The sequence below is a fragment of the Aphelocoma coerulescens genome, chromosome 9 (assembly GCF_041296385.1).
Source record: "Aphelocoma coerulescens isolate FSJ_1873_10779 chromosome 9, UR_Acoe_1.0, whole genome shotgun sequence".
In the NCBI taxonomy this organism is placed as follows: domain Eukaryota; kingdom Metazoa; phylum Chordata; class Aves; order Passeriformes; family Corvidae; genus Aphelocoma; species Aphelocoma coerulescens.
Genome location: NC_091023.1, coordinates 4,620,882 through 4,647,269, shown reverse-complemented (window position 1 = coordinate 4,647,269; position 26,388 = coordinate 4,620,882). Strand labels below are relative to the sequence as shown.

Below are 26,388 nucleotides of genomic sequence, written 5' to 3'. Positions count from 1 at the left end.
TGAATTTCCAAGTGCAAATAATCTGTGCAGAGAATATTTGCGTGCTTTTCCAAAAGAGGCAGAAAAAAATCTCCATAGCACAGCTTTTGGATTCCCTGTTACAGTACAGAATGCAGAGTTTGCCAGCAGCCTAAAGAGAGGTATTTACTGAATACACTGAAGAGAAAGCAAAGGGAATTACAAAGCTCATTGGTATTCTTCAGAAAGAAAGAGGATTAATTTATTTGATTGCTGAGTTAACAATTTACACCTGATGCCTAAGTGTTTCTTCTTCCCTTCACCAGCTCCTGTTCAGCTGAAACATGTCTGTTTCTACCTCTAACTCTAGCTGCAAGTTGGTTTTTGTTTGTGCTGGTGGGTTCTTTTACAGTTCTTCTTTAGAAGTAATTTTTGCCTTGTCAGTACAAATTCTGCAGTTATGAGGAATTAACAGGCTGTGGAGGAGCATTTGGAAGGGGACAACAGCCATCTTCAGACCATGGATCAGATCTTTACAGCTAGTTTCTGGCTTTGGGCTTCTGTTTAAAGAAACTTTTGACAAGATTGTGGCCCCTTCTCCCTCTTGAGCCTACCCTCTAGTTTTTTCCATACTTATTTGAATAGCACCAGAGGAATCAAAGATAACTTGGTTCCTGTGAGTTTTATCTAAACTGAAAGGCAGACAAAGCAAGCCTGTAAGTGTTCAGCCTGGAAAAAACTTCCCAATGCAGCCTTCCATGAAACACCCAGAAAGAACACTCGAGCTGGGGAGGAAGCATCATAAAAGGCATCAGAACCAGTAGCTGTCAACCCCATGACACATCTTTAAGGAAAATAGTTTTCAGGTATTTCTGCAAGCACAAGAACATAATTTTTCCTCTCTTATTATAGGTCTTCCCAAATGCACATCGCTTCAAAAGGATCTGTAACGCTTACTTGCACATCTTAGCTATTTCATTGAAGAATGGCATTAAAAGGTGCTGAATTGATGATTTCACAGAAATCTTGAACACAGCAACAATGTGCAAGCACAGCAGAGTCACAAGCACCCTGCAGATATTCCTCAACCTCCTGCTCAAAAACAACTATAATTAGCAGAGATTTGTGAAAACAAGGGTACAAAACCAGAAAGGTTGAAGCCAGTCCCCTCCTCTACACTGGTGAAGACCAAAGCTGTCAGCATACATGGAAAATAAAACTGTTCAAATAATAAATTATTACTGGGTCAAATTGATATGCTAATTTCAGGTTTCATCTCAAGACAAGCTTGAGGAACACAGCAGGCTGTGATGGCAGACAACATCCATTTTGGAACAGGTCTGGTGACCTTCCTACTCCTGCCTCTTGCACTAAGGAAAAGAAGGCTGTCAGTTAAATGGTTAATGCTAGGAAGCCCAGTCTGACCCTAATCCTGATCTTCCACTCCACAGCCACCAAGGCAATCCTAACCACTGGGAATTAAACTGCTTGCTTGACAGACTGAAAACCTGACAAGTATGGAGCTCATGGAAGTAAATTTATCTTCCCCTCCTACTCAGCAAACATGTTACTGGTGATCAGAGAGGAAGCGCATAAGTGCTTACACACAGCATTAGTTCCTGGAATGCTCTGAGGCATTCTTAGGTATTATCAGGTTCCTGGATGTAAAACCATGGGTACATTTAGTCTGGTATTTGAGCAATCAAGAATTCCATTCATTACTGCTCTGATTCAATGACCTTACACACATAATCAATGGTTAAACTGATAAATGGGAAGACTTCTTAAAAATCTATTTCTTGAATGCTGGAACTAAATGTTTTGTTCTTGACAGCTGTAATTTATAATTTGGTGACAAGAACATTTGTTCCAGTTGTTCAGACCTATTTCACACAGGAAAGAAGGGAGCATACTGTATTTCCAAAGCCAGACACTACATTTGGATTGGGAACTGCTTGATTTATTTATCATATCAAGTTATTACCTAACTCAAAACAATCAGAAAACATTCTTAATGTTCATAATTAGAACACTCATCACGGGAGTTATGAGGCTGGAGTTCTTTAAGCCTTCAGAAATAATAAAGTGCCAGAAAAAAGTAAAACAAACTAGTAGCTTTTAATGTCAGGGCTTAATTTTTTCGCATGGCTAAGTAATTTCCTCCATTTAATTGGGATGATTCATGCCATGTATGTTCTATACCAGTGTCTTAGCATTTAGTTCTCATGTTATTGTACGCAATCTTTCTGAGTCTAATAACATTTCTAGTGTTTCTTATTTTCATTTCTGCTTACAGCTAGCAGGGAGTACCTGTCTAGGTGTCCCAGCAGCTCTAGAGATCAGGCACACAGCAGCACACTAATTTTCTGAATTCAGCAATCCCAGCCCAGGTAAAGAATAAGAATCTCCTTTACCTATGTGAAATCAGTATGAGGGATTGGACAGAGACATTTGGCCTTAAATGTTCAGTTTGTGTTGGAAGACTGTAAATCAACAGCAAGGTTGTTCCTGTTTAAAGGAACTTTACTGCCGTGTTCTGAAGAATCTACAGGATGTTGTAATGGCTCTTGGGGCTTCTCTCATCCCTCCTACTGTGCATGTCAGGGAGAGGGTAAACTCACTGCTTCACCGAGCATCCTTGCTCCCTGTGGCTGTGAAATGTTTTACATTCTGTCCTGGGAGGCCACTTTGCTGCATTTGAATGTGGATGCCTGGAGGCCATGAGAACCAACACTAAATATTTCAAATTGATTTAGGTACATGATAAAGCTGTAAGGGTTTATGCCTGGTCAATGGTGCAGCATGTGTGGCCATGGTTTGACCTGAATGGTCAAGTGCCCACCTCCTGGTGGAAAACAATTCAATCGATTTTATATTGATATGGCAACACAAGTACTTGGTACTGTGACTGCACTCGTAGAAGCCTTAAATTCCACATGACTATTGCATTTCTCAGTGTAACTGCTTAAGGTGTAAGAAAATCAGTCCTGTGTCCCAACCAGAGATCACATAATCCACCTTACCTGAGAATCTTTAAGTGAAGGGAAGACCAGTAAGGTACTGAAGGATATCAAGATGGAAGTCCAATACTACAGCCACGTATCTTAAAAACCAACTTACTCATACTCAGTAAGCTGTGAGAGTCAGGCACTCAGAAGTGGAAAATTGGTGAAGTTTTTCAGTATAAATAAAACTTACTGATTCCACAGAACATTCTCCCCTAAATCATTCTTTATAAAGAACACCACTGCCTTCAGATTAACACACCATTCCTAGCAATTTCCATGTGTGGCTATGTACTCTCAACTACTCCCTTAACCTCTTTAGTCTCTATCCATACCATACTCTTACCTTTCATGTCCGAAAGTAACATGAAAAGATTTTTCAAACAAAAATTTCAGTACTTTCTGAGGTTTCTCTTCCCCTCTACAGTTGCATATAAAGGGTCAGTATGTTCTTTGTCATTTAGTCTTTTGTTGCTCGGAATGCAAAAGCACAGTCTTTATCAAGAGGCTGGCAGTGACCCAGCTTTAGTTGAGCTGTTTTAATATTGTAAAAGCATATGGGACACTCTCACTTTTATCTTTTGGTTTCTGTAGTCTTTTAGAATTACTCACAACGTTTTGATTTTCACAATACTGCTGAAACTAAAACACAGTCACTGCAAACCCAAACACACCATTCCCGTTTCATTGCCTGGGGCTACAATTTCCTGCCTCTGTATCACTGCGCCGCAGCAAGAGGCAGTCTGGATCCCTGCCTTGGGGGCTGGGATCCAGCTACTCACAGGAGGCTGTGGAGATGCTGTTCAGACCTTCCCCACTGTCCCACATGAATGGAGTGGCTCTCAACTAATGACAAAACAAATTTACTGCAGGACTCTTAAAAACAAGTTGCTTAGTCAGGATAAGCATCTGTCAACACAACTGTCTGATTTCTGACTCTGAATTAGCACTAAAGAGGATGAACAGAGATCCTGATGGGAGGCCAATTCTGCTGCGAACAGTTGCAGCAGTGGTTTCCCAAATTTCCTCAAGTCAAATATAAGACAACCACAGCAGGAGACAGAAGGGCCCACACAGCCCACTATGCTGCTGCTAGCAGTGGTCAAACCAGGAACTAGGAAGGCACAGAAGAATGGGTCACACAAATAGCAACACTTACCCTGAACCTGACAGCTTTATTTCATGTCCTCCAGTTCTTGTTCAGAAGTAGAGACATCAAACCCTACCTACTCTCTCCATGCCACATGACTTCACAGCCTTTATTACCACTTTCCTCAGGAGTCTCTTTTGCATGCTGAAGGGCCTCAGCCTCACTGCTCATTTCTTTTACAGAGCCCATTCCAAGATTTCAAAGAGCCTTGCTGTCTTCTCACTGTTTCATCCAGTTTTAGTGCATTTGGGACTGGACTGGAAGCAAAGCTGCATACAGTATTCAGGAGGCAGACGTTCTGTGCACTGATATTAGCACATGAAGCAGTTCCTGCCTCCTCAAGTTGCTCTCTCTTATTGTCCTAACCACTCTAATACTTGAGACACCTGTTGGACCATTCCTGAGCACTGAGATGGCATTTCTCTCACAACTCAAGATCTTATCCAAGAAACAGCTCAGAGCTCATCCCATTCTTTCCCATTCTGACTCCCTCCTCCCCATATACAAAGTGATGTATCACTCTGCTTATCTGCACAGTCATTCTGTATTTCACTGCCCAGTCACTCAGTTTCACTACACTCTTATAAAATTTTTCAGTCATCATCAATAATTCAAAGCTATTCAGGACAGCAATGAATAACAACAAGTATTCAACTCTTCCCAAACCACTTATGCATCTGCTGACTACCATGGCTCCCAGAACAGATGCATTTGCTATTTCATTAGAAAAGCTCTGACATTTTGCACAGACTGACTACTCATTACAAAAACCGGGCTGACTCTTGTCTCTGTAGCCTGCAACTCCATTCTCAGTACACCATGGTAAAGTAATTTCTTCTTGTGCATATCCCAAGCCCATCAGCCTGTGATTTCCCTTATCACATTTCTAGAAAGCCATATCACATCTTTCAATCCTCAAGTACCAGAGTACTTCTATGGAACACCACAGTTGGTCTTGCTATCTTATTACTGAATTCCTATAGAAAGCTTGGGTTAATAAACTACTTGGCAACTTCTATTTGATTCATAAATTCCCCCACCAACTCTTCAATTTGAAAGAGACTTCATGATGAATTCTTCTTTAAGAAGTGTACCAGCACAGGGAGCTGCCATTTCTTCACAATGAGCAACAGATGCAAAGAATTTGTTTGTCATTTCTGAGCATCTACTAGCCCTAGAGATTTTTTCTGCCAGGCTCCCTGATGCTGATGTTTTTGAAGATTTATTTTTTACTAGTTTTGATGTCTTCTGCAAATGCTCCTCTAACTCCTTTTTTCCAGTCTGCCTTGTTGCATTTCTACATTTAACCTGTCATTTTTTATAATCCTGTGTATTTTCCTCATTTAGATAAAGCTTTAGGCTTTTAGAGGACTCTCTCTTGCTTTCAACAGTAACCATCATGCTGCTATTAAGCAATGACTCTTCCTTTCTGAAGTGTTTCTCACTAGGTGGGAAACATTTGTTCTCTGCCTCCAGTATCACATCCGTGCCATCTGTAACTTCCAGCCTCCTGTCTAACAAGCTGGCACGAGCTATTTCCCCATCTCCACGTACCTCTTGAAGTGGAGCATGGCTGCAACCGATTATTTGGCTTCTGTTTCTCCTCCATGGATCCTGAAACTAATTAAACTCTTTCTGCTTTTGGACTGATGCTCTGAACCAGGTCTGTCCTATTCAGCAGTAAGAGGTACCACTTCTGGTTAGAAAAGTAGAACTTATGCCATTATGATAGGGTCAAAAGTGAGAAGAGTTTTCACATTGCAATAGGGCAGCTCCACACGTTGATACCACAGACAGTGGCTCCCTTAAACTCTACAGGGCAGATCTACAGGGTACATCCTGACTCCTATGGTCATGGCAGGCTCAGCCCTGCACACACATGCGACCCATCACCAGTCAGGAAAGGTGGTTATACTGCGGGTGCCTGGGGTAAGCATTCAATAAGTTTCTTCACCAACATAAAAAAACAGATAACCTTGTAATCACTGTTTCTGTAGATTTTGTATCATGTTAATTTGACTCAAGTGCACATAGCTAAGGCAATTTTGAAGATGCAAAAGTAAGTTTTTTAACCCAGCATGCACAGCTAAGCTCGCTTTTGGGTGTGCTCCCCCTTCCTTCATAGCCTGAGGCAATGCCATGTCATACAGCATAAGTGTGTTTGTAAGAGGAAGACCAGGAATATGAGACTGTCCTGACTCTTAAGATGCAATTTCTGATTCTGTCTCTGCCACAAACTTGCTCTGTGACCTTGAGCAAGTCATCAGATCTCACTGACTCATATGAATATCTCTGAAAAAGGGTACTGCAAAGCTTTAATATCTGCAGATGATTATTATATGCATAAATCCTCATCATCATTTTCATCGCTTGCTATTTCACTTTCATTCCAGAGATGAAGCAGAAAGCTCAGTGGAAATACACAAAATAGATACTGTCTCAGAGGAAAAAACAGACACTACATTTGCTACACCCCCAGGTTCTGCCAGACAAGGGTGCCTTCCAGGTCACTGTGAATATATGACACTCCACTGCAACCATCAGAGGTGGGGGGGACCTGAATGTGCTCAGGATGCAGCTCATTGTGCTCACCACAATACTGGGCCACACAAAATAAGGAAGAGACTGGGAAAAAAAAAAGGATACTGCAAAGCTTTAATATCTGCAGAAGGCTTTAAAACACCTGCTACTGTGAGGAGAGCACAGCTCAGACAATAGGCACGGAGAAGATAACTGTGATGTGGCCAATCATGCCTATTAGCCCCAGTTAGCTACAGAGCATGCAGCTTTTTGAGACAGCACCTTCCTACCTCCTACGCCAAACTGCTTCCTGCCATCATTTAATTTGGTCTTTCTCAGTACAAATTCCAAATAGATTTTTTTAAAAATAATCTACATTCCTCAGAAAAAATAACTAGCAATTGTAACACTTGAGTTTATATTTTCCAGGTCATCTTTATTTCACGTCGGCAAGCAGAGGACAAAGCAAAGGGAAGGCACAGGAAGCTCTCCTCTGGAAAGCATTCTGTCCTGGGAGCTCTGAGTGATCTGCCTTACAAACAGCCAAGCACAAATCCTGCTTCTGGTTAGTGAAACCAGTGCCAAGCTGCTGATGCCAAGGCTTGTTGTACACAGCCATAATTGCCCACAACGTACTTAGCCAGAGGGATCACCTAACACTGAGGGAATTAGATCTTTGAGATAGCACAGAGACCAAAATATAAGCAGGAGCTCCGTGCAGCATCATCAGCTGCTATAGTGGGAACAAAGATCAAAATCCATGTGACCTTATGCTTACTGCCACTCATAAATCACTAATGAAAAGTAGCACACTGAACACTGATGCACTGAATTCCAGAAGGATACTTTGCCCACTCTGAAATTCCTGTGCAGAAAATCTAGTGGCATCTCTATGGCCATCAGCTCCAGAAACCATTCTTCTGTCCTGTGTACTACACAAAGGCTCAAAGTAGAGAGAGATTCTGCCTTTGATTGTCTTTCCCTGGCTGAATGTGGATCGCCTTTTTACCTCCTCATTCACTGCTGTGATATCTACCCTCTCTGTTTGCTGAGACTGAATAAATCAAAATGAAAGTTCACATTCCTAAGCCCCCAATATATTATAAATTCCCCATGCTGCTCAGCAGCCTGCTCTTCCAATCAGTGACTTTGCTGATCTCTCCTGACTCCACATATATGTAAGAAGATTAGAAGCAAATATAAAATAATCTTTAATAATAGATTTTTTATGATAAGTAGGCATCTTTAAACATATTACAGGAATGAGAAAATATCCTTCTTCTAGTACTCAAATATTTATGGACATACAGCCCTGGAGTTCTGCCCTACTTTACCCCACACATTTCAGCAACATGCTTTTGTCAAATCTACGTACTTTTGCCATATTTACCCATACAGAATTCACACGCCTCCTCTGTCATTCATTATAAAACAAACCAAGTATTTCACCCTGTACTACTGCAAGAAACAGCTCTAGCCACGGCTAATGTCAACATTGCCTGAGAGCCACCAGATGGTGCTGTTAAAGATGGTACGTGAAGTCATTTCAAACTGATCATTTCATGAAAATTTGAAAAAATAAGATTTTTCAAAATGGTGATAAAATACTGTTCTTTTAATTCTATGTTTACAAAACCAGCAAGACTCCTACTGTGACTTCGTTTCTAAGAGGGAGAAAAGTTAGTGCTGAGGGCAACATAGCCCATTAAAGCAGAAAATCTTCAGTTCAAGTCTCTCAGGAGTTAGACTGTGCCTCAGCTTTCAGGCATCTGACCACAGAAAAGAAATCATCATGACCCTGAGAGACAGACCTACACTCCCAAAACACAGCCTGGGCAGAGATAGCATGCAGGCTGCTTCCAGCCCAGCTGTCCACATGCCAGTAAAGTGTTGGCTGGCATCAGCATTTCTGATATTCACTGTCTTCAGCTTGCAGAACAGGAAAATGTTAAGACTATTTTTGAACTTCCCTGCATTGGGAACCCACAGCCCAGCTGGGGTTCCCAATGGAAGGTGGGAAAGGTGGCCCTTTCCTTGCTCCTTTATAAACACATTCCTCATGTGCAACACTGTGCTTCTCCTGGATGGAACGTCAAGGAAGTCTGGGTCTCTGGGGATTGAGGGGGAGGGGACGACAAGAATTTCAACAGAATCATTTCAGAGAATATATACATTACCTTGACCTGATTCCTGGGACCCACATTTCTAACCTTCCGGGCATTTGCTCTCCTTCTTTTCACACATTTAGACCACCACTCCCAAACCCTTCAGTAAGGGGATATGTGCATTCCTCCTGCCCAAACTGCCAGCTGTCTGGTGGCTTTGGCACTATGCAGGACAGCAGGGGTATGAATCCACACTCTCAGGTAGGTGAGGCAGGTGCATTCAAGTCCCTCTGCTTCCCTCAGCCAAATGCCAAAAATAAAAACATATGCAGCAGCAAACTGTAGAAGCAGGAGCCACAGGAAGGCTGTGAGTGGCCTCCCTCCACCAGCACAGCTATTGCCCCCTGAGCTCCACAGGGCACAGATGGGGACAGGCATCCAGCTCCCCCACCCTGGGCAGATTTGGCCTGCCAAGGGAGCAGCACAGTTCCAGGTAGCCAAGATTCTTGTATTTAAATCCCTTCCATAGGTTTGACAGCAGCTACATGGGCTTCTTCAGAGCAGCTAAGTGGACTTCTTCAGAGCAGCAATTTAAGCACCTAAATTCTGGCCAGATCTCGTGTCAGCACTTATTTCAGGTTGGGTTTTTGTCACTTCAGAATATAAAGCTTTCTATTAAAATAGAGCATTTTCCAAAGCCTGGAATTTATTGTCCCTCACCCAGTTATTTCAAACTGACTGAATTTCTACCTTTTTGCCCCCTTGACTAACAAAATAACAGATGTGGATATTTCATGAAAAACAACTAGGTCATCCCCCCTTGCACCAGCATTATCAAATGACTTCAGGCTGAACAAGACAACTGCAAGCTGTGTATGTGAACAGAACTAATAGCAACCCCTATGCCAAGGAAATCTAAAGTGCATGGATACAAAACAAACATACGATTGGGAAACTGCCTTTGCTGGCATGCTAGATTTTAAAATTATGTAGGAGATATAAACATCTGGGTTTCCAAGCAGATGACATGAGATACAAAGTTATGCAGTAATTTAGCCACAGAACCAGCATTCATGGTGGTCATGAGGACAGGAGAGGCCAGGTCAGCCAATACACCAAGAAACCACTGACAGTTTGCCCTGAGTCTCCTTTGATTTGCAATGGGAAGGCTGCCAACAGCTCATGACTGTGTGTTCAAAAGTGTGTGTGGACTGTAACACATGCTCTTCCCCAACTGCAATGCTTCACTGATTGTGTGAGGTGTTATTCCATCCCTGGCTATTAGCAGTTCAATAACAGTTCTGTGAATTAGCATTAAATTACAGTGAATGTTACAGAAGGGGTTCTAATATTTACATTAGTGCCTAATGAGTTCCCCATAATTAACATAATTGCAGTGAGACACAGAAATTAATATTCAACCAATTATTTGAAAGAGCTATCCAATCTATGTTGAGATTTTTTGAAGACACCTTCCCAATAACGACAAAGAGGTTTTATAAAAGCACAGGTTCTAATGCTGCCACAAGCTCTTCAGGAGTAAATTACATTGCAGGATCAAGGCCTGGGTCTTCCCTGGAACTCTAGAACAAATTAATTTATACAGGAGAAGCTCTGAACTTCACAGATACTTACACCACACTGGCAAAATGCTGCCCCTGTGGCACAAAGCTAAACATTATCTTTGTGAGAGGTACCCACCTCCTAAAGCATTGCTGGACTAGACTGCTTTCCCCCTTCCAGAGGCTCAGCACAGCTCTGCAGCCCTGCTCACAAACACACACCCAGGGAAAGGAGCACTGCCACACACCCAGGGAAAGGAGCACTGCCCTTCCTGGGCTGCAAAGCCAAAGGGTCCTTTGCCACCCACCTCCCTTAAACCTGCAATCGAGCACTTCTCTGCTTGAGGCAGACAGTGCAGCAGGAGTTTGGGAAGTGTTTGTCAGAGAAAGGGGTGCCAAAAACATCACCTGTTAGTTGATTGTACTTTCTTTGCATTATCACTTCCCTCCATCACATAAAAGTGGCTTATTCCTTCCAGTTCTTGTCCCTCAAACTCCTGGGATGGCAGTGCAGCACAGCAAGTAACTAGAGCTGGAAATGAGAAATGGAGGGGGAAAAGTAGCTGGAATATGGGGGGAATGTGATCCTTTTCATCTTATCATGTCAAACAAATAATTTTTACCTTTCATTTCTTGCCAGTTTCCATTTACAAGCACAAAAACTAAATTAACCACCCTAAACTACTCAATGACCTCCTTCACAACAGTTGTGCCAGTTCTGTGCTGGCATTCTCTGCCTTTTGATTTGCCTGCTGCAGCTAGAAATGTTACATTATTCTGCTGCTATTGGTCTCTAAGACATTGAGACCTGCCCACACTTTGCCTTAATGACTTCCCAGGGCTGAAAATGCTCCTCACCACTTACCTGTCATGAAAACTGTTTCCCAAACTCTTTTTGAGCATGTTCCTTCTCATCAGTGAGCATTCCTTTATTCTTGCTGTAAGACAAGTTGAATATGAGAACTGGATTTTTTTTTATGTTCCCCTGTTACGATTTCTTCTACTCAGGTGTGCGCAAAAGACAGGCAAAGCATTAACAGAAAATGCAAATCCAGGCAATGCTTGTAAAAGTAGCCAATTTAAGACTTTGTTGCAACCCTGGGGCTGAACAATATCTTAAAAATGGGTTTAACAACACTAAAAACAGCAGTTAGGCTACTAAGTCATTAAAAGCTCATCAAAATGATGGCATTAGAAAATCGGAAAGTCATCCCACAGTTTAGACTTGGATGTAGACACAGTCTGGAGGAGAAATTGGGCAGGAAATCCACCCTCAGGGCAGTGGTCAAGGTCAGAATTGTGGGTGGGTGGGAGAACAGGGACCTTGATTGTAAAAAGCCCCAAAAGCAGTTCGTTCTACCTCAGAGAGGGTCCAAAACAAAGCAGTGAGCACTAGGTACATGAGGGAATACAAATGGACGTGAGCAGAGGTGTACAGCACATGATCCAACAACATCACAGTGGTGCCCAAGCTTACACCCCTAAATACAGCAACAAAAGAAACAAAATTGGCCGAACTGCCCCACAGCACCCCAGGCACACTGACCAGCAGAACTCCCCGGCCTGGGAGGGTGCCCATACTGAGATCATGCTCTGCAGAGCACAAGTTTAGGTACAGCAGCTTCAATCAAAAGTAATCCCTTAAACCCAAAGCTCAATCAATGTCTTTTAGCACTGACCAAGAGCAAAGTCACTGTGCTTTTTCTGCCCAGATCAAAGTTCCTTCAGCACAAGCACACAGTTCAAGCACTAGAAATTACAGAAACAGCTTTGACTTGCTCCAGCTGCAGTATTGCCCATATTTAGAGTATGGAAAGTAAATTGCTTCCTTTGTAAATTCATTAAATTAGCCAGTAAAGGTTCAACATATGCTGCAGACTAAGTTTATAAATGCATAAATTAGAATTTCGTCTCTATCCAGACAGTAACTTGCACAAAAACTTGCAGGAAGCTAATTATCTTTTAAGACCTCTACCTCTGTCACATTTGATTTATGTCATCCAACAGTTCAAAATTACTAGGGAGATGGACAGACAGCAGAGAAGCATAGATCTGTTTCCATAGTGAAGTGCATTAAAAATAGAAAGAACGTGACACTGATGTTTCTTTTCAGATACTGCCAGAGGGATTCTTCAGGACACTGTATCCTGAAGCTCTAACCCCCAGTGAAATCTATTTTAAAAAGCAGTAGTAGGATCCTTCATAATTCTTGCGCTGGAAGATTTAATTGGACCAAACTCCTCTGCATATTGAGGAGAGAGGAGATGGGAAAAAATCTCCCACTGGATGCTTGAAGATTTAATATAGTTTAATTTACAGCCACAGTACCATATGTGAATGGCCCACATGCACGTATTGTTACAATATAGCTTAACTGTCAAACTGAAGGATTGGGCTAGCTGCAATTTGCTCCTTACATATTTGATATCCTGGTGAAGTTAATACCTTCATATTCTGCTTTACTGCTACTTCACAAGACTTTATTAAAAGTTGGACAATAAAATATTGCTTGGAGAAAGACTATTCCGGAAAAGAAGTGTTAGAAGTGCTAGTTTTTGGGTTGCCAAGAGACTTCTGTATATGTTCATACCAATCTAATACATCACTGTCTGTGAAAACAGCGGGCTGAATTTCAAGCTACCACTTCTGCAAACAAGCAGAACATGCCATGCACTGCACCAGCTGTTTGTCCCCAGGGGCAACAGTCTAAAAACAGCCTCCTGCCTCAGGAACCCCCCCATATCGACAAAAACCACTGAATCTCTGATGAGAGTAGCAAATATCCACAGTGATGGCAGGGGCAGCCAAGCTCCACAAAGCAGCCACTGTCCATTGACAAGGTGACTCTGTCCAGCTGAACAGAGCAGGGAGGAGCACCCAGAAAAATGCAAAGGCCACTCTTGAGAGCCTGCACGGCTTTTTCCAAATACTTTGGTCCAGCCATGTAGCAACAAAGGTGAGCTTGCTCTTTCCAACACACTTTGCAGAACTGGTAGCAAAGGCTTCTCAATGTTGCACTCTGTAAACCAGTCCAAAAAAAAAAAAAAACCTTAAAAATTTTAAATCTTTTCCTTTCCCTCATAAAGGCAGTAATTTTGTCTGTAAAAGTAAGACTGTTTGGCTTAAACATGCCTGTTAGTTAAAAGTGTGAATTCTACTGCTTCTTTATTTGTGTGTAGGAGTTCAGAAAAAGATTAAATACCTTCATTAAAGGGTCCAGGCAGAACAGCAGAGCCTCAGAAGACCCCTTTCAGAGTGGACATAGCAATCAACAGAAAAGCTCTTGGAATGATGAGCTCAGTGGGAGCAATAAGCAGAAACACGTCTATTAAAGGTCATCCTCTGCTTAAAGTTTTAATCTTCTAATGTGAAGAATTTTGGTAAATGTAGGAGACATGATGGCCAATGCTAAGGCAGAGGCAATTGTTTTAAGCTGCACTTTATCTGAAGTGGGCTTTTGCCTACTTTCAATAAAGTAGCACTTTGTCTGGCTGGTTCATGAAGCATTGAATATACTGAATATTAGAACTGAAAACAACAACACATATTTTTAGCTTTAGTGAATATAGATAATGGGAGAAAGATGGCAGTCTGCCTACATCACCTCTATTCTTTCAATCCCATCTTCTTACAGCAAATAGCCTGCACTCATCCACTGACAAACAGGCACAGACAAGCTGTTGACTTCATTCAAACCCTGAAACACCACCTGAATCAGCCAGGTATGGTTAGCTGAAATTGTTTTATAAGTAAAGGGCTTATAGGAATAGCAGTACAGAGAGCACACATTCCAATTCTTTTTTAAACTGTAATCCAGACTTTGTACTGAGTACCAACCTAGTTACCTAGGTAGTTTTCACTGAAGAGCTTGGGTGTTTTTCAGATGTGCAGGCAGGTGTAGCCATAGCAGCACCTGAGTCTTTGCCAGACTTCCTGCCTCTTGCAACTCGCTGTCCCCAGGACTAGTGCCCACACTGCTGTTGGCTTGGAAATAATCCCAGCCAGAAAGATGTACCAGTCAATATGGACTTTGGTTTTGGGAAACCAGACACATACCACTTTTCACAATTACTAACATCTTTTACTAACATATCAAGACCTTCTTCCAGCTCTTTGAAGAAGAGTCAATAAAGGGATGATACTGGCAACAACTCAATGGAAGCATCCCACTTGTGCTGAATGGATGCTGCTGCATAAACACAGACACAAGTGCTTGCTGAAATAATTTAACTGATCCGTATGGCTTGCATTGGGTAATGCTTCTTTAGAAAACAAAACCTCTTGACCAGATGGTCAGTTGCTGTCCAGGTACTGATGGGTGCCTCCACTGCAAGTTCCTTGCAAAGATGCCTTCAGCCAGATAAGTCTCCCTGAACCATTCTGGAGAATTCTTACATCCCACTAGCACACCTACGTGACTACTCCAGCATAGGCACAATCCATATCCACTCATTACCTGAAATTATGTACAAACCATCTCATAACTATCTTAACCATGAACAAAGACTGTTCTACAAGACCACTCCTACTGAGCAGTTTTGTCTGAATATTTAAAGTTACCTCTGTACAGTTTGGTCAACACCTCTCTCTACAGCAGATGCCAAAAGGGAGAATCCTCAAGAGCTCCTGGATTTTCTGCCCAGGAAGTTAACCAGCACATCCCAGCATACAAGCAGCAGCTACCAGTTTGTGCACAGCAGGAACCCACTGGGAGAATCCCCAGGACTGTCCAAAAGCCCTGTCTGCAGAGTTCCTGTGTGTTGCTTTGCTGAAGGCTGGCTGGGAGGTCAGTCAATCACCCTGTCTGTGGGCAGTCTGGCAAGTCCTCTCTGCAGAGATTAGCTCCAGAGTTCCCAGGCCACCCAGGGAACTGCTCATCAAGCATGCTGGGTATCCAAACAGGTACAGTCAGCTACATAAAAACTGCAGCAGGGTAAACTTCAGTTTCATCCTTCCCCCACAATTATAATCTACACATAAGACTCCATAGATTGTCACCACAGCATCCACTCAGCTATTTTAATACCAGCCATTTGGTAATCATTTTGATACAAGCCATGTACCGTTCCTAAGGCAGTCACCCTGACCTCATGAGGCATCCTCCTGATCCCTGCCATATGTGCATATGGAAATGGGAACACAAGGGAAATGAGCAGACATAAATGGGTTTGAATTTCATAGCACTCAGGCTGAGTGGCTAGAGCAAGGTCAGGCACCCAGCTCCTCCTCCTCACTCTTACTCGAGCTGCCCAAAAATCTTTACAAATCCCTTTGTCACTTCCCAAACCATCTAAGTGCTATACCAGAAAGCTAACAGGTTTTCTGACAAAAGTGTTTTTTTCTGATCCTCCTGTGGGAGTAATGAGCCTCTCCTTTTATGAAGGGACAAGTCAGCTGAAAGAAGCAATAAGAGAACTAATGCCATTTGCTAAGATGGATTGCTATTATTTGAGCTGTCCATCCACATGTATTTGTCCTGAGTGTATTTTCAGTACTAGAAGCAATGTAGTTACAGATCACAGAACAGCCAAACTGTCAGAAAACATGGACTGACTTATCTTCATCAAAATAAATCACAACAGGTTTTGGGACTCCCATAACTCAGAAGCCAAGGGTGACCTTGAGGGAGAAGTTGATTAAAACTGTCACAACAAGCCCAGTGTTATACTTTATGGTTAATGATGCCAAGTTGCCAACTGAAATGTGCTTTTGTGTCGGCAGCAAAGTTCAGAGCTGAGGTGTTCCTCCCAAATAGCAACTGAGACTGGGAAGTTCAGCAGTCTGACCTGCTCCTGAAGTTGCAACCCCTTCACATGAGGCTGTGAAACTAGTGCTGTTTCACATGCCTCAAATAGGAATGGGAAGAAACCCAATGGGCAAGATTAAAAAAGAAACAAAACCCTTTTTTGCTTTCTCCTCCATCAGTTCACTTGATCATGCATACCAGAAAACATACTGAACTGTTAGGTACTAAAGAACAAATCCTCACCTGGGGCAGACATCCACATAGCTTTACCTTCAGCAGAACATCTCTGCATGTGCCCAAGGTGCAGCTCACAGGGGTTTTGTTTCCCCAGGGCCACTGCTGCCCCGTGCTGCTGCTTGTGAGGCCCCGAGGGACAGCAACACCCCAGGGAAGCAACCTGGCTTGGAGGTCTTTGCTATGGGGAATACTGATAACTTGTCCATACAAAAAAAAAGGACACAGAAAAGTTTCTGTTAGCAGGTTCTAAAAATTTTGCAGCAAGTAAGTGCTGCTGCACCAGGTATGGGGATCCCAGTCAGACTCCAAAACCTCAATAGATGGAAAAGGATGGGAAGATCCAGCATGGCAGTGCTGGGGACACTCACACCAACAACCAAGAGTGGGGCAGCCCTGAGGGCTCCAGCCAGGACAGGCAGTGTGCCATGCAGGCAAGCCCTCCCCCTCTGCCAGCTCTCCTGGCTTCCCAAGCTGCTACCACAGCACAGGTGCCCAAGGTGCCCTCCCACCTCAAAGGCAAATACACTTTTTTTTAGGCATTTCACCTTGTCATGGGGGCGAATGAATTAAGACTACAACCTCTAGCTACCCTGCTGTGACATTACCCTGCTTCTGAAATGTCTAAAACATTCAGGGAGAAAGAAAAAATTAAGAAAAGAGAAAACAAAGAGACATTAGTTAGAGGGCAGAGTGACAGACATGACCCCCAGACCATTCTTTCTTTCAATTCAAACAGCAGCAACAAGATCAAAACACTGCAATTAACAATTCCTTGCATTTTGCTTACAAGCATTGACAAAATATTCTTATGTCATTGCCTTAAAAAAGCACATTGGCCAACTTCTGACAAACAGAGCACAGGAATTGTCAAATCCTCCATATATTTTAAAGTTCCTTTTCATAATTTATATAGGCAGAGACCCCAGAGCAGAGATTACCTACAGATAACTCAGTTTCTGCAGCCAGTTTTGACTTTCCATAATGCTGAAGCCTGACATTAACCCAGTGTTTGAGTAGGATGCCAGTGACTGCCACCAGTGACCAATATTCCTTCCCTTTATCAGTGGCAGCAAGTTACCTGACCTTGGCTCCAGAGAAAGAAAGAAAAAAAATACAACAGGCTTCTTTACCTTCCTTCTTGTTCTCAGGTGACAGCCTGATCTGCTAAAAACAGAAGGAGCAGGAGGTCTGAATTTAACCCCAGGGATCTTTTCTAAATTGTTCCCAGCAAACCACAGAGGTAGCTCTGCTCCTGAGCTTTGGCAGTGTCCTTGCCATAGCACCATCACAGAAATATAAAAAGCATTCAAAACTACCTTGCTGCTGGTCTTGTTTCTGGACTCAAACAAGGACTAAGCACAAACTTATTCAAACACGTATTTCCTCATGTAATTTACCTGTATTATGCCTGGTGAAAATGGTCGTAAGTTTCTGTCTATTACTGGCCCTCTTCAAAACTGCTAATGCAAAAGGCAGAGCTCATTATTGCACCGGTTGGGCTGTTTAGATGTTCAAACACCACTGAAGAGCTGGACAAGATAAGGCAGTGTCAGCACTTCCCTCCCTTTCGCTGTCAGCAAGCTTCTCCTCAGGATACAGTGTTATAACATTGTAGCGAAGTTCGGTGCATGAGCTCATTTGATTAAAAATAATGGATTTTTCTTTGATTTATAATTTATAAAATATTTTATTTTAAAACAAATCCTAGTCCAGAAATTTTGTCACAAGCATTAAAATTCATGAGTGCAGGTGGAGCAGCCAGCACCAAGGTGTGTTTACCCATCCCGTCTCACCTTTCTGCACTGTTAGGATTTATTATCCTTTATCTCCTTCTCCCAGTATTTGAAAGAGTGTTTTCTGGTCTTGCCCACGTGTTGACTGCTCCTTGTGCAGGCTGCCCCTTGTTTATCTGATGAGGTGTCTTGAAAAGCTGCAGGTGGATGTGCCAGGATTGTGGTAACCTGCTAATGCACAGATCATCCACACCTGCCATTCTGATTTCTCTTCCTTCTGGCACTTCCATATTCCAACCCTCCCATTCATATGTTTTTCTGTTTTAAATTAACTTTCTACTGTTGCAACTGCAGGGAACATAAAGAATTCTGGTGCACCCATCATCAGGACTGCATCCTACATGGATAAAAAAAACCAAACCCATTGTATATTAAATAAACAGATGAGTAGATATTCTGGTTTTCCACTAGTGTGGAAGTTCCACGCAAACGTTTATGTACTTCCATGCAAACCTTTATGAGTTTAACTGATAGCCCAGTGAAAGTAAATGCTTTAACAACTGCATTTGGCACTGTCATCCTCTCTATTATGGAAGCAGAGCAGCAGCAGCCACCTTGCAGTTACACAGTGGAGTATGTTACTGCCTGGCTGTTGGACAAAACTCATCTTAAGTTTGATTTAAAGATTTAACCTACATTTTCTTAACTAAAACCATCAGATTTCATTCTGTACTTGTTGGCCAACGTGAATCATAAGTCTCTGCCTTCCGCACAGAACCCCTACCCATACCTCAACTACCACGGTTGTAAGTTGTATTTATTTTCCTCCCCTGACTGAACATATCCCATTGTTTCACCTAGTTTTCTTGCAGGACTCTTCAGATTCTGGAAAGCAAACTTGACCTGCTCTTCTTGGCGTGGCTGTAGGAGAAGGCCCAGTCCCTGCACGCCTGCCTGTGTGCCTGCAGAAGATAGTGCAGACTTTGCCAGCTGCTGAGGCTGCCAAGGCAATCTTTCTCTCAGCACCTACAGCAACTGCTGCATCTCCTCTCACCATCCCTGGCCCTGTGGGAGCTCACTCATGTCCAAGAGAGCACTCCTGTGTGAAACTTCAGGTGACTGTATCCCAAGAGACAAATCTGCCAGTTCATTTCTCTGCCAGGCATATGGCCAGGAAACACCTTGGATCCCTCTATCTCAATACCTAGCCCAAGACACTAAGACTGCATCCAGATCCTCCTGAGCTCCTGGTCCCTAATGATCAGCCTCCCAGTCCAAGCCCACACTACTTCACTCTTTCATTGCTTTGAATTAGATGACATCCCCTTCAAAAATAGCCCCTGCCACCTCCCATTTACACTCAGACAAGAAAATGATCTCAAACATTTTGGAAAAGATGCCCTAATCCAGATTCTTGGGCCTGATTTAAGCAGTGAGTCACACTCACACCTGGAAACTGAACTAAGAAGGGAAATGAAGTAACTCAGTGAAGCAGGTCTAAGACAAGTCAAACTGAGAATCCAAATTTGAACTTTTTTGCTCTCAGTATCCACCTTATAGCAATGATGAAACATCAACTCCAAAGATGTTAGGAAAAGCATTTATGTTTAGAAAGCACTCATACATTGGAGTTTCAAGCATTACAGAGCCCATAGGCTGAAATCTTATCTTCAAAGCAGTAACTGATGGTAGGTTTGGGGAGCAGAACAAAATTAATAGCTGCTCCTTAACTATTCATTGTAGATGTACCTGGCATAGCATATAAATACATAATTCTTAACTATTACCACATTTCCTCCCAAATTTCTCTCTCTGCTTGACTGAGCTTTGTGTTGCATTTCCTTCAAAGCAGGACAAGATCTGTGGGAAGATGTGTTTTTATTCTATGATAAGTGTCCTAAGAGCACTCCCCTGGTTTTCTATAACAGGGACACGTCTAAAGTGTTGCAATGCAAGTAAGAGAGTGAGCTTGCAGTGCTGCAGCTCTGCACACCTCTGGTTATGTGTCAGTGTGACACAAGGAAACCTGGGCATTCATGCTCATTACAGAGGCTTCAGCCCCATCTCTCCATGTCAGCCATGGCCACCACAGCTCACTCGGGACTGCTATTTATGGAGAGTCTCTCTCCAATAAAAGCTGCATTAGAAAAGACACAAAATCCTTTAACAGACAGCTACCTGAAGGTCTGGTCTTCATAATAGCACTGTTTCGGAAATAGAAGTAATGTAGCCTCCTCCAATCCCTTTGATTTTTAACATCACAAATTAACCTATTCTGATTAGCGTTAAAGAAATAATCACCATTTCACCAGGAAAAAATAACTATGGTCACAAAAACCCAAACTCCACTGTCAGCTACTCCAACCAGACTGACCATTTTGGTACTATCTTCAAAAAGGTACTGTTGTATTGCACATGAATTTAAACTCCCTACTGGGGCTTGTCATCATGCCCTTGATTTCCCCAAGCAGAATCTAGGGCTGCAGATCCTCTGCAGCTGGAAGTAACCCTGGCCAGAATTATCCATCCAAGAAGCAGACAGTTTTGAACATGTCAGGCCGACACTCAGTTTGTCAAAGCTATTGGGTGTCAGCAGTTTCCAGCCTCATTGTTGTAAGAGTTGGGGGGGAAAAGCCCACAAGAAAACAATTTAAAAATAAGAAGAGGACAGTTAAAGGTAAATTATTTCCTGTACGGGGTAATTTCCATATAGAGTAAGTTCCTGAAGAGGGACATTCAGCAAAGAATGCAACTTTTTTTGGGAGGTAAGTAGGCAATTTTCTAAAGACGAAGATGGTAGGCGCATGGAGAAAAGAAAATAAAGCAAAGGGAAAGAACACACTCTTCACTCAATAGCCTCTTATTTTCATGAGTGTTTTACAGTTCTGGGGAACACAGATAGAACAATAAACGCAGCAGCGCTTTGCCGACAGGACAAAGGACAGGACAACCTGTCCTGTCACCTGGAGGCAGGTGAGCAGCTACTCAGCTCCTGCAGGAAGCGTCTGAGGAGGCACAGAGCGCGGCAGACGGGCAGCGGCACGGCACGGCACGGCACGGCACGGCACGGCACGGCAGCACAGCCGCTGCTGAGGGCACTGCGCGGAGAGCAGCGCAGCCCGGCGGTGCAGCCCTGCGCTTTAACCCGAGCCAGCCCTGCGCTTTAACCCGAGCCAGCCCTGCGCGGAGAGCAGCGCATCCCGGCGGTACAGCCCTGCGCTTTAACCCGAGCCAGCCCTGCGCGGAGAGCAGCGCATCCCGGCGGTACAGCCCTGCGCTTTAACCCGAGCCAGCCCTGCGCGGAGGGCAGCGCAGCCCGGCGGTACAGCCCTGCGCTTTAACCCGAGCCAGCCCTGCGCGGAGGGCAGCGCAGCCCGGCGGTACAGCCCTGCGCTTGCCCGATACCCCAGCCGGGCCCTGCGCGGGGAGAACCAGGCGTCTTCTCTTGTGGTGGAGCAGGTGGTGCAGTTAACACAGAAAGCATGGTGGCATCTTTGTCCAGGAGCAGCGAGGGGAGACCCCAGCACAGGCAGAGCCCTCACTGACAGGGCAGTGTCCCTCGTGTCCCGCAGGGACTGAGCCCAGCGCCCAAGCATCCATCAACAGCTGTGGGCACGGCAAGCAATGAACCAGGTCAAGGGTCCATCCAGAGTGTCCGGCCAGGAGCAAAAGAACCAGAGATGGCTGTAGCACAGCCCCCATGTCCACCTGTGAGGCTGGGGGGACTGGAAAACAACACCCCACAGCAGTGGCGCTGGGCTGGGAGGGGTCCCTGGTGAGCAGCCGTGGGCCGCGAGTGCCCTGGGACAGGAGAGCGGCCGCTCCTGGCGAGGTGCCCCTGAACCCCACACACTGAACCTGGGGCTGTGCCCAGGGAGGCTGCTCAGGGCACGCAAAGCCTGACAGCTCAGTTACAGCCCTGACAGCTCATGTCTGCACATCCCATGAGGAAAATTAAAAAACGAGAAGTCAGGAAGGCAGCCAGTGGAGGGAGTAGAGGCTGGTGCATCAGATGATTCCTGGGATCCACCTGTCTACCACACTGAACGGAAAGATGGTGCCAGAGGAGGAACTGCCATTTGGTGTCCCCAGTCTGAGTTGTGTTCGAGGGATAAACATTTAAAAAGCTTAATCCCAGCAGCTGAGCACCCATCAGTTGAGATCCAGATACAGTAACATTCACTTAGGGAGAAAGCTGGCAAAAAGCAGAATCTGGATCATGCAAGGCAGTATATTTGTAAACATAGGTGCTCCAGTTCGAAGAGTTTAAGCATCCTCCCTGTCTGTGCTTGAGAAAACAAGGAGTTGTCTGCAGCAGGAATTCACACACCATGGCACACCAAGTGGTGTAAACAACAGGCAGGATCTTGGGGCACCATCCCTATCATCAACAGCACAAGAGTCTGCAAAAACTGGAGTATCGTTCACATTTCTGAATCAAGAATGAAGGTAAGTTCACACTTCTGTGGTTAGAAAGCCCCTCTTGTCTATTTGAATGATGTCTTTGGACCTAACTAGTTGGTTGTCTATGACTCCAGCACCTGAAGCTTCCCTCATCAGACTGAAAATAAAGTTTGGATTTCAAACTGCTCTACTAAACACATGAGAATCATCTGTCATTAGCTACAGACAATTTAACACTCAGAGCCAGAACATCTAGTGCTGAAGGAGCAACAACAGTTAATGGGAGTCTTCATGTTACAGTAAGTGTCATACATGAAATCCCTATTTGTGCTTGGTCTTTGCATATTAAGTGCCTTAATTAATTTGAGCTTAATATTTTTAAATTGAATGTTAAAATCAATCCATCAGCCCAGGTACACTAATCAAGTTTTTATGATCTTCCTGTGTTTACTGTATACCTTTACAAGTGTTTTAAGATGTGTTGGATGTATTTTTTTTTTTTTTGTTTTACTTGTATCTTGGTTTCAAGGCAGATTTTAAAAACCCCGGTTGCAACAAACAGCCCAGCCCTCATAAGCACATGACCCTTATCTCAACTAATATCACCCCTCTGACCAGGAGGAGCCATTGGTGGACAGAGGTGGTCTGTCAAGGGGAAAACACCAACCGCCTTGAACCAGGGGGGTGGGCTGTGGGCGGACTGTGGGCGGAGCAAAAGCTATAAAAGGAAGAAAAAGACACGTGGTCATTCTCATTTTCCCTTCCTCTCCAGCTTGCTAAGGCAGTGCTGGAGAAGCCTACCCCTTTCTAGGGGCTTTTTAGAAATAGATTTCTTTTTGACCAGCCTAAACTGCAAGTTTATTTTTTTTCTCTACCTGAGGTTCAGAGCTGTCTTAAGCCTAAAGTTCCTGAATCCCTGCGCTCCTGGGGCATATCTCTCGAGCCATCTGGATCCCAAATTTTTATATTTTGTTAGGTTTTTTTTGCAATTTTTCAATTTTTTTCTGTTTTAATAAATTGTTTTAATTTCTACAAAGAGTTGTCTCATTCCTCACAACTCTTTTGGGGGCTCTCCGGGATCCTATTTTTGCCCTAAAATCCAGGTATTTTGGTTAATTTTACTATTTTTGAATTTTTGCGATTTTTTTGGTTTTTTGGTTTTTCTCCTTGGATTTTCTGGGCTCCCACAAGGATTACTGCAGCAGAGAAAGGACACCTCCGGTGGAGAAAGACTTGTGGTAAGGCTTGAACCCTTCTTAAAGGGAACTTAGTTAGGGACTTACCCTTTTTAAGGGCTATTAGTTTTTGGGGAACCTCCGAGTGGAATTCCTTTTGTGAGAGAGTGTGTGGGGGGGTTGGCCGCCCCCAGTGTGTGTGTGAGTGTGCTTGAAAGGGTTCATTTTTAAGGGCACCACGAGGGATCACCCCTTTAGAGACACAGAGGGGAAGATCGAGTGTGGTGATCAGCCTTTCTGGGGGGAGGTTTCCACGTTTTAGGGGTGTGCGCAGCCCCAAATTCATTTTTATTAGTGTCTCAGTCTCCTCGGGTCTAGAACTGAGGAGAAACCTCATTTTAAACCCCTCTCTTTTTCTTTTCGCCGCGTGGTCGGCGGCCATTTTGAAATTTCGGGCTGCCGCGTGGTCGGCGGCCATTTTGAAATTTCGCGCCGCCGCGTGGTCGGCCGCCATTTTGAAATTTCGGGCTGCCGCGTGGTCGGCCGTCATTTTGTGTCCTTTTAATTTGAACTGCACCCCTTTGCTACCCCTGTGCATGTGTGAACTTGTTTTAGCTGCACTCTTGTGGTCAGTGCTATCTAGCACCTTTATACTTCCTGTTAGTTTGGAGTGTTTGGGTTATTGGATTGTAGTTGTAATTTGCTTTATCTGCTTTAATCATAAGACACTACTTTGATATTTTGAATTACTGTTTGTGTTATTCATTATAATCTTTTTCCTTTAATTTGGTTATAAATATTTTAATCTATCTCTCCTTTGCTAATAAAGACAACTCTTGTTTCTTAAATTTTAAGTATATATGTATAAAACTATCTAAATTTCAGTCATACTTTAACCAATTTAAATATTCACTAATTATTCTTTTTATAATTAAAATTAATATTTCTTGCACCATATTTGTTTCTCACCAGCCTGCCATATTTAATTTTTTTCCCACAGATTCGCCATCATATATCTACTAACCCTGCTTGCTTTTCTCTACATTAGTTGTATTGTATTTTATGCTTATAACTTTATTATCATTTTTTTATTGTGATAGTGTATTGAATTTAGGTTATTTTGTAATATTATTTCCTTATGCAATATTTTAATTGTTTTATATAATACAATACTTTGGTTTATTTAATTAGAAAAAAAAAAAAAATAAAAATAAAAAAATTTTTTTCTTCTGCACTAGCTACTTGTTTGCTTCCCAGTAACAAAATGGGACAAGCGAATAGCAAAAAGAAAGACCTAATGAAGAAATACAAAATCTTCCCAGACAGTCCGTTAGGGCAAATGCTCCTAAAGTGGGAAGAAAATCTTTTAACTAAAGAAAAAGACCAGTGTCAAATGATTAGGTACTGTGTTTTTAAGTGGCCAAAACATAAAATTAACAAAGATGGGCTCAGATGGCCCAAGTATGGGTCTTCTGAAAAATGGCTTTGTGAGGCTTTGCATTCTTATGTACATTACAAAGCTCCAAAACATTCTGATGAATTAGACTATGCTAAAATTTGGTTAAATTATTGGCAAAAACAAAATGAAGACCAAAGCAAAAAAATAGAATTGGAAGAGGAAACTAAATCTAATTCAATTGGACTTAATAAAAATTCAAACAAAATTTTTTCCATTGCAGAAGAACACAAACAGAAAGAAAAACAAAAACCTAAATTAAATAAACCAAAGTGGGACCCCCTAGACTACCTTCCTCCAGTAACTCCTCCAGAAAGGAGGGTCCAAATTGAACAAGAAAGGGTCCTTCCTTCATCAAGCCACCCAATCGAAAGGGACTCAGAAAATGAGAATGAAAGTGAAAAAGAAAATTCTGTTCCTTCCTGCTCTCACAAAAAGACAACCAAACAAAGGATTTCTTCTAGCCAAGATGGCCCAGCATCTTGCACTAGAAAGAAATCATTTAAAACACCTGACTGTCCCACCTGCCTTAGCACTCCCCATGAGTCTAAAATTCTACCTCTTAGGGAGGTACCCATGGGAAATGCTCAAGGAGGAATTGGTTATGTAGTTGTACCTCTAGCTTCATCTGAGGTACGGGAATTTAAAAAAGAAATGAAAAGCCTGATGGCTGATCCCATTGGTCTAGCTGACCAATTTGATCAATTCCTCGGCCCTAATATTTATAATTGGGGAGAGATACAATCCATCCTTCACTCCTTATTCACCATTGAGGAAAGAAAATTGATTAGAGCTGCAGGAGTGACAGTCTGGGACAGAGAAAATAATTCTAATCAAGGCCCAATTGGAGAACAAAAATTACCACTGACAGACCCTGAATGGAACCCAAATTCAGAAGAGGGCAGGAGGAACATGAAAGACTACAGAAATTTAATTATAAAAGGGATTAGAGAAGCTGTTCCTCGAGTTAATAATATGAAAAAAGCATTTTGTGGGGAACAGGAAAAGGATGAGTCCCCAACAGCTTGGATGGCTCGGTTAAGGAATAACATTCAACTTTATTCTGTCATTGACTTAGACAGTGAGGGAGGCAAAACTATGCTAAAGGTACATTTTGTGCTTCACTCCTGGCCTGACATCAGGAAAAAATTGGAAAAATTGGAAAAATGGCCAGAGAGGGAACTAGATGAATTACTGGAGGAAGCCCAAAAAGTCTTTGTTAGGAGGGATGAAGAGAGGATGAAGGCTAAAAGCCGAATAATGAATAACAGTACTAATGCTGCAATCCACAACCCTCCTACACAAAGAACTTCCCAAAGGGGCATCCCACAACAGCA

The 26,388-nt window shown here is 43.0% G+C and overlaps 1 protein-coding gene across 15 annotated transcripts in view; it reads right to left on the bottom strand.

Moving 5' to 3' along the window:
- Positions 1-26,388, bottom strand: part of FAM168B (family with sequence similarity 168 member B) — a 528,280-nt gene that overhangs the window by 291,729 nt on the left and 210,163 nt on the right. Inside the window, exon 1 of one of the 15 annotated variants that reach the window (XM_069024322.1) lies at positions 18,077-18,213. The exons of the other annotated variants lie outside the window; for them this stretch is intronic. The gene's annotated coding sequence lies outside the window, so the exon portion shown is untranslated. Of the gene's footprint in view, positions 1-18,076; positions 18,214-26,388 lie in introns of those variants that run through there. 15 annotated transcript variants of the gene reach the window in all.